Source organism: Monodon monoceros, unplaced genomic scaffold (genome assembly GCF_005190385.1).
Source record: "Monodon monoceros isolate NGI ecotype Baffin Bay Population unplaced genomic scaffold, NGI_Narwhal_1 Super_Scaffold_1, whole genome shotgun sequence".
NCBI classification, from domain to species: Eukaryota; Metazoa; Chordata; class Mammalia; order Artiodactyla; family Monodontidae; genus Monodon; species Monodon monoceros.
In genome coordinates this window covers 81,316,840-81,325,336 of record NW_021703765.1, presented here as the reverse complement: position 1 = coordinate 81,325,336, position 8,497 = coordinate 81,316,840, and positions in this window count along the sequence as shown.

Genomic DNA, 8,497 nt, shown 5'->3' with positions numbered 1-8,497 from the left:
CGCGCTCCAGCCACGCCGGGCCCGGCCTCGCCTTCGCGCTCCGCCGCCCGCCGCCCGGCCCAGCCCGAGGCGCACGCCGCCGCCGGGCCCTCTCCGCACCTTCCCGGCCGCGCCTCCTTTTCTAGGCGCCTCCTCCCGGCCCACCCCGCCCCCGGCCTCCTCCGCGGTGGGCAACCGCCCCGTCTGGCGCCTCCACCCCCCCAGCCCGCGCCCGGGGCGACTGCACAGCCCGGCAATCCTCCGGAATAAACACCCCGGCGGCGGCACCAAGGGGTGACTCGTGGGGTCCCCAAGTCATCCCAAGTAACAGTAGTAGGAGTAGTAATGTCTGAGGTGACCTTTCGAGGTTTCTCCAGCTCACTGTAGTCCGAATAAAAGAATCTTCAGAGACCTCTGTTTTAGAAGATCTGTAACTTACAAGGGAGGGGGCGGCAACCAAAGGCTTCAATGCTCCTCAAGCTTCAAGACCTGTTCCTTAGCTCCCCTCTTTCCAACGGGCCGGTCCGCCCCTTTGTTGATGTCCTAAGACACGAACCAACAGTCCCGGGGTATTTGTGTCTCCATCATTTGGGTACCCAAGCCCAACATACTGGTCCTCTGGGGTGGAAAGCCTTGGGTGGAAATGGGGCTGGGGCAGGTGACAGGGAGATTAGAAATATTTCCTGAATTCTCCAGCACCTGGCTCTTTCCCCAATTTCTTCCAAGCAGGTTCTTGCGCACTGACGGTCTCTCCCATCTTTCCCTTCTTTTCCTTCCTCGGAAGGGAGAAGTCACTTGCTTCCGTTTCTTCAGATGATTGACAAGGAGGTCCTTGTCAGTCCAGCTCCCACCCACTCATCCACCCACACAGACACTCCCCCCCCCCCCAGCCAGGTGATCCAGCCTTCCATTCTGAAAGCAGGGAATCCAGGGGTACCTAGAGGTTGCGCTGTAGAGCAGGAATGTGGGAGAGGCTCCTGGTCTAGCCAAGGGAGCAGAGGAGGCAGGGAAGGTGTGAGAGTGTGGACAGATATACTAGTTTGGTTTCCCTTTGGTGTCTGCTCTTCAGACACCCCCAAACTGAGGGCACCAGGCTAAAGCATGGTCATTCCATCAGGACTGATCAAGCCGCCACTGTGCCCCCAGCGCTGGGTCCACTTCAGAGCCGCCCACGAGCAAGATAGCCTGGCCCCCGGGGCGCCCAGTCAGATGAGGGGGGAAAACACACCAGGAAGCAAAGGCTGTGAGTTTCAAGGAGGGCATTGACAAGGCACTGCCAGCAAGAATCATCAGAGGGACAGTTCATTGCTGGGGTGTTCATGAAAGCCCGCTCTGAGGAGGGGACGTTTTAAGATGAGTCCTGAACAGCCCCACGTGAGCTGGAGAAAGAGAACTAGCCTTCCAGGCAGGGGGACGACAAGGACAAAGGTGCTCTCAGTAGTGAGAATGAGTTGCATTCCAGGAAGGGACAGAAGGGTTGCGGGGCTTCCTAAGAGTGCTGCGGGGGGGGGGACACAGAAGGACATGTTATCAGGTGAATTTGCCGCCCATTTCCATACCAACCAGGAAGACCAGGGGAAGTCTGCTGCCCAGACAGAATTAGCCAGAGCTTTGAGTATCTGGAGCATTGTGGAGGAACAAAACAAAACAAAACCCAACACAGAACAGCTGACTCCGTTTGCTTCAGTTCTTAGGCAAGAATTCAATTCAATTCTTCCTCAGCCTTGGGTTCCGTGACCAGAAATACGTGGGTGACTTATCATCTCACAGGACAAAAGCGGGGGCTGTGATTTGCAGAACAGACACACATTAAGATGCTTCCCAAATGCTCACTCACTCAAGCCCCCAGAAGCGAGGTCGCCTTCACTGCCTCACTGCCGGGCTGCCCTGGGGAAAAGTCTTTGATAAGAAGGGATTACTTCTCAGCCCAGGGAAGTGAATCTGGCAGCAACATCCACCGAAGGCTGGTGGGGAATTAGGTGGAGGCATGTGGGGCAGGGTTGCATCATTGAAGTGTCATCTTGACTTTATTTAAAATGTTGCTATTTTCATCATCTGGAATTTTTTGCATTCATTTTGGCCTTTACAGCACAGCAGTAAAATATAGTATGTGTCGCGATTTCCGCATCTGGGACATTTCCTTAAATTTTGGACTCCAGGTGAGGGCCCTACTCTCCTCACCCTAATCTTGGCCCCCTTGTGCCATTCATGCTTATCAGGGGTGCCTTCATAACCATGCCCACTCGGGTTCTGGAAATTTCCCTGCGCCCACACACAACTTCCCCTGAAATGGAATAACGCTGGAGATGTGTCTACACCCAGCAGCAGGAAAAACATGACCGCACTACAAATGTCAAACACGCAGTTAGTGGCCCACACAAATGACCCCAGTGACCATGACCTCTGACCTATTTGGATCCACTGCCACCGTCTGGGGGCTGCCCATCCACTGAAAGCTGGTACTGTAAAAGCTTCTGTTTCTCACTGTGTCAGATGGTCCGCAAATGTCAAAGAGGGGAGAAAAAGCCGAATTTCCATAAGTTAGCTTGAGCCGGGAGCTAGCAGTGGGTGGGGGGCTGTCTCGGCCAGTCTCTGGAGGAAAGGAGGCTTGAATCTCTGTAACGTGAGGCCAGTAGAGCAAGCAGGGCGGGGTCTTTGCAGATCCGAATGCCTGCTCTGGACCAGGTGCTGTGGGCGGAGGGCGAGATCAGGTCTGCAGAGACCCGTATGTGGGGCTAAGGTATTTGGACTTTATCTGCCAGGGGATGGGGAACCTGTGGAGTTTAGGAAAGGTCTGATGCAAATTGCTTCCGAAGTTGGATTACGGAGAGGAGAGTGGAGGGACTTCCCTGGTGGTCCAGTAGTTGGGACTCTGCGTTTCACCGCAGGGGGCACGGGTCCGATCAGGGAGCTAGGATCCCTCGTGCCACGTGGTGCAGCCAAAAAAAGAGAGGAGAGTGGAGACTGAGAAAAATCGGGCAGAGAAAGTCGATATTTAACAGAAAAGAAGTTATTAGGGTACCCCGACAAGGGGTCCTGAAGTGGGTGTCCCGTGCTGGAGAGAAGGGGAGACCCCCCCATACCACACACTTCCGGGAAGGGAGACGTTCGTTCAGGAGCTCGTGGAGTCACCTGCTTTTAAGAAAGGTGACCTAGGGCTTCCCTGGTGGCGCAGTGGTTGAGAGTCCGCCTGCCGATGCAGGGGACACGGGTTCGTGCCCCGGTCCGGGAGGATCCCACATGCCGCGGAGCGGCTGGGCCCGTGAGCCATGGCCACTGAGCCTGTGCGTCCGGAGCCTGTGCTCCGCACCGGGAGAGGCCACAGCAGTGAGAGGCCCGTGTACCGCAAAAAAAAAAAAAAAAAAAAGAAAGGTGACCTAGAATGGTCCCAAGCTCCATGGGGCTCACCCAGCACCCCGGCATCAGGGGGGGTTTCCCAGGCTGCTTTGTGAGGGGGAAAGAGAAAGGCCAGAGGATGAAGGGGAAGGGCACAGAGGAGAAAAGGCTTTTTCATGGAGAGCCATTAGCCACTTGTTCCGAGCAGCAGTGAAGAACATTCATGAAGTGGGGCTGTGCCTTCAGGGACGGCTGACAAAGGCCTCTGCTCATACACTGTCTCACCCTGGAACCCCACAAGCTACACTGACACTCCAGATGCATGCGTATTACTTCTAATTTAAAATAAAGGAGATCAACCCATGGAGGCTCAGAGAGGTGAAGTGACTTGCCTGCGGTCACACAGCTACTAAGCAGAAAGGCAGAGTGGAGGCCGCGAGGATGGACGTGGGGGAAAGCTGTCAATGGGCACTAATGTATCGTGAAATGGGGGAGGCAAGACTCAGGTCCCAATGCCTGACAAACAGGCATTTCTGTGACCTGCACAGAAAGTACCAAAGCAAACGGCCCATCTGGGGAGCACGTTGAAGACCCCAAAGGACCAGGCTGAACTGGAGGCAAAGATCCTGGTCATGTGACATGGTGATTGTTCACGGATCACCTCCTGCTCTTGCCAACTGCACTGGAAGTCCCCTGAGGACAGGGCTTGGCAATCCTGTTTCTTGGTGGGCTGTGCACACCACACACAGGAATCTGAGTAATTGTACTTACGTGACGCACCCAGAAGGGCCCTAGTCACTCACATAGCAGTCCCTGGGGAGGTGGTGGCTGGTTTATTTAATCAGATCTGTATAGTTCCCCATAGTTCCTCAATGGTTGACATCATATTCTGGACAGATTAGCAGAATATGGAGAATTACATCACCTTTAGAGATGAGAAAATGGAAGCACAGAGAGGGTAAGCGTTTTGCCTAAACTCACACAGCAGAGCCCATTCTTAAAATCCTCATCTGGGACCTGTCTTGGTTATCATTCAAGAGTCTGTCTGAAACAAGGAGCTGTCCCTTTGCGGGGGCCAAAGTCAAAGCCCACCGAAAAGCCCCCTTCTTTTCCCAATGAGAATGCAGGGCTGTGGGCAGATCAGAGCTGTCTGCTCTTATTTCAGGAGCCTCTGTCAAATTCCAGATGGGGAGCTCTTGCTGGCAGGAATGGGGTGCACCCATGGGTGGGGTGATGGGGCCCATGAGGCGCAGGTTCTCCTCACCGCTGGGTATGGTCACAGCTTTAAATACTGCCTACCCCCCGGGAGAGCTCCCACTCGAAGGAAAGGGGATCTTCTTGCTGTCGGCATGCTCAGCTGCGTGGGTTTGAATCCCAGCCCCGTGTGATTTGGGCGATTTGCACGCCCTCTCTGTGCCTAAGCATCCCCGTCTATAAAGCGGGGATGTTAATAAAGGGATTAAATCTACTGGGATTAAATATAACTAGAGTCTGCTTCCAGGCCTGCCAGTGCCAGGCTGAGCCCTCGGCTCAATGCCAGCGAAAATTCTCCAGGCTTGGCCCGCCTGTGCTCTTAATCCCAGCACCTCACTTCCTCTCTAGGTAAAGTGACCAAAGTAATTAACATATTAAATACATATGTGTGCATGTATAATCAATATATCAACATATAATCAATATATTGAATATATATGTATATAAGCACACATACACACACACATATATATATATATATATTTTTTTTTTTAAAGAGAAGGAGGTGAAATGTGAGCTAAGTCTTTATCTTTTGTGTGCAAAGTGCACAGATATTGTCTACCTTTAGGGAATCCAGGAAATAACAGTAATCAAACATTATTTAGTTGTTTTTTTTTTTTTTTTGCGGTACGCGGGCCTCTCACTGCTGTGGCCTCTCCCGTTGCGGAGCACGGGCTCCGGACGCGCAGGCTCAGCGGCCATGGCTCACGGGCCCAGCCGCTCCGCGGCACGTGGGATCTTCCCGGACCGGAGCACGAACCCGTGTCCCTTGCATCGGCAGGCGGACTCTCAACCACTGCGCCACCAGGGAAGCCCCATTATTTAGTTTTTGAAGGTAGCCACCAGGACTTTAATTGAAGTTCAGAGAGGCAGAGGGCTGAGAGGTGAGAAACAGTTGCTTTGGTATCATAAACTCTGGACAAATCCCATTAGATTTTTTTTTTTATTGAAGTAGAGTTGATTTACAATGTTGTGTTAATTTCTGATTTACAGCAAAGTGATTCAGTTTTACATATATATATATATATATATATATGTATATGCTTTTTTCATGTTCTTTTCCATGATGGTTTATCACAGGATATTGAATGTAGTTCTCTGTGCTCTACAATAGGACCTTGTTGCTTATCCATCCTATATATACTAGTTTACATCTGCTGACCCCAAACTCCCAGTCCATCCCTCCTCACCCCCCTCCCCCTTGGCAAGCACAAGTCTGTTCTCTGTCTGTGAGTCTGTTTCTCCCATTAGATTTGTTCCCAAGGGCATGGGATCCAACGGAATAGGTTTTCAGTGAGAAGCACGGTGCCATACAATGACAATGATATTCGGGCTGTGAGTCCAGCCAGGCCCAGCCCTGGGGCCCGGCCAGTGGATGCCCTGCCCACCCCTGCTGGCCATCTGGCCTGAGAGTTTTCCATAGCGCCCTTGCTCAGTCCTCAGCGCAAGCTACAGGTGTCCCCGCCGGGACATAGCTTCACCAGTGACTCACCTCTTCATTTTTAGTACGTCCTCTGAGCCTGCGGCTCTGTCTCGGCAGCAGCTGTCTGTATGGGGGTCAGGGCCTGCTCTGGCCTCACCGCCCTCGGGCCCGTGCACAGAGGGCAGGGACCGAGGTCCGCACCAGGACCAGTTCTTGACAAGCTGCCCCACTAGGAGAGGGAAGCGAGGACAAAATGCATCCAGAGTGTATCTGGACCCGGGACTGCGTTCTTCTGCTGACCTCCGAATGCATGGGTCTGGACCAGCCTCAGGATCCTCAATGCCTTGAGCGATATCATTAAAACTCTGCTTTAAGGGTCTGTGGGCTGCCTTCCCAGCTTGGTATTTCTGCTGCTCTTCCCCTCTCTCCTTCCAGAAGGGGGTCGACCGCATCACTTCACAGCCACATGCAGAGGCGCCCACAGCTGAAAGGGTTTTTGCAGCTGTTAACTTACTGGTTCACACCTTCGGGTTTACGGAGCTTTTAGCTGAAAAGGCCTTTTCTGCCAGCCTCTCCCAAGCTTGAGTAAACAAAAAACCTATTTATGTCTTCAGAGCACTTAATTAAGGCAGGGCAGGGATAAAATCAGTGACAGAGTGTAGTAAAAACACAGTCCTTTAAGTCAGGAGAAGGGGGGGTGGGGTCAGGCCAGCTGCGTTCTTGGGGAAGCCGTGTCCCCTTCCAATCTTTGTTTTGTAAAGTTGAAAGAATATCATGAAAGCCCAAACACCCTTCTCCTCCACACCTCAACTGTTAATGCAATGATATTATATAGCCTTGATTTCATATCAAAATTCCCCCAATTATCCCAACGATGTCCTTGAAAGCTGCTTTCTTTTTCAATCTGGCGCCCAAGCATACGACGTTCTTAGTTGTCATTGCTGAGGGTCAGTTCTCCGGGGGTGTCTTGTGTTTCAGAACACCTTGGGAGCAGAAGCCCTGGCTGCCCTTTGTCTGGAAAGGTAGAGATAGTGTGTCCTTCCAAAGCAAAGTGTAGGCAGGCTTACTGTCCAGTATAAGAAAGATAATATCTCCCTCTGGTCCGGGGGGGGGCAGGGTAAGATCAGGCAGGCATACTGTCCATTATAAAATACTTGGGTTCCTTCAACTCAAGGTTCCTCTGCTATAATGCAAGGCACTGTGTGGGCGGGTGTCACTTGGCCTTCTTCGAGTGGCCCTGTGGGACCTGGGGCTCGGGAAAAATGCTGGCACTCTGTCTACTGCGAAGGCTGTGAGTCACGACATCCTCTGTCTCTGACCCCGGAATCTCCTGTGTTTTGCCAGGGCCCAGGTGACAGTGGCAGACTAACTTCTTAGCTGGCCGGGAAGGTGAAATCTCACATCTTTATAGTGTTTGATAATCATTTTCAGACAAGAGCATGAGTCACTTCACACCCTCAATAGTCATTTCTCTTTTGTCCTTTCTTCTAGAATAATCCCTTGCCTTTCGGTCTGTCTAGGCACTGACAGTTTCAAAGCGTTCAGGCCAGTTGTTTTTCTGTTTGTTTTTTTGTTTGTTTTGGCCGTGCTACGCGGCATGCAGGATCTAGTTCCCTGACCAGGGATCAAACCCGCGGCCCCTGCAAGGGAAGCGCAGAGTCCTAACCACTAGACTGCCAGAGAAGTCCCAATACATTCATGTTTCTGTACCACTTTTGTTACCATTTTTTCAATTTAGGGGTTCACAGTTGTCTTGCTTACAAGCTGCACTTAAAAGTAAACGCAAATATCTTCAGGGTTTGACACATGTGGACCCGGGGCCCACGCACAGGGGACTAAAAGCTGTGGAAGCGGCCCCTTCTTCACGCCTCTCTTCTGGCGAATCTACGCAAGGCAAAACGTTTTGGGGTTTTCCAAATGTGGCACACCATCCAAATGGGTTTCAAATGATTTTCTCTGACTAGAAAGCATGATGTCACGTGCATTGGTGTGTATGTGTGCCTGGATCCATAATGCCAAAACATCACTTCTTGATTTAGAGGGTTTGGGGGATGAAAAAGTTGTTATGCTGAGAAAAAAGTCCTCCTAAAAACACTATGGCTTTTCAAGAGCCGGTATGGCAAACACTCTTTAACTGGACAGTCGTTCTCAGCTACATCTGAATAAAGAAGCAGACAGGATATCTGTGCACATTAAACATACATAAGACTAAGTCTAACCTGGGTAGAGCCAAAGGGAAGCCAGAGTAACTAAGAGGGGTGCAGAGGAGAGAACAAACTCGGAGCTCTTTCTCTGCACCTCAGAGGGACCGAGGGAAAGCTGCCAGGGGCCCTGTATCTCCCCCCGCGAGGGCCCCGGGGTGAGCACACTGCGGAGAAGGGCAAACAAATACCATTTCTATTCATTCCTGGAGGAAGACACAAGTCCGGACAGATTTTTCGGTTGTGTGGTTTGCGGCTGAAATGGAGACCAAGGGCATTGCGTAGGAAGCAATGGAAAGGCTCC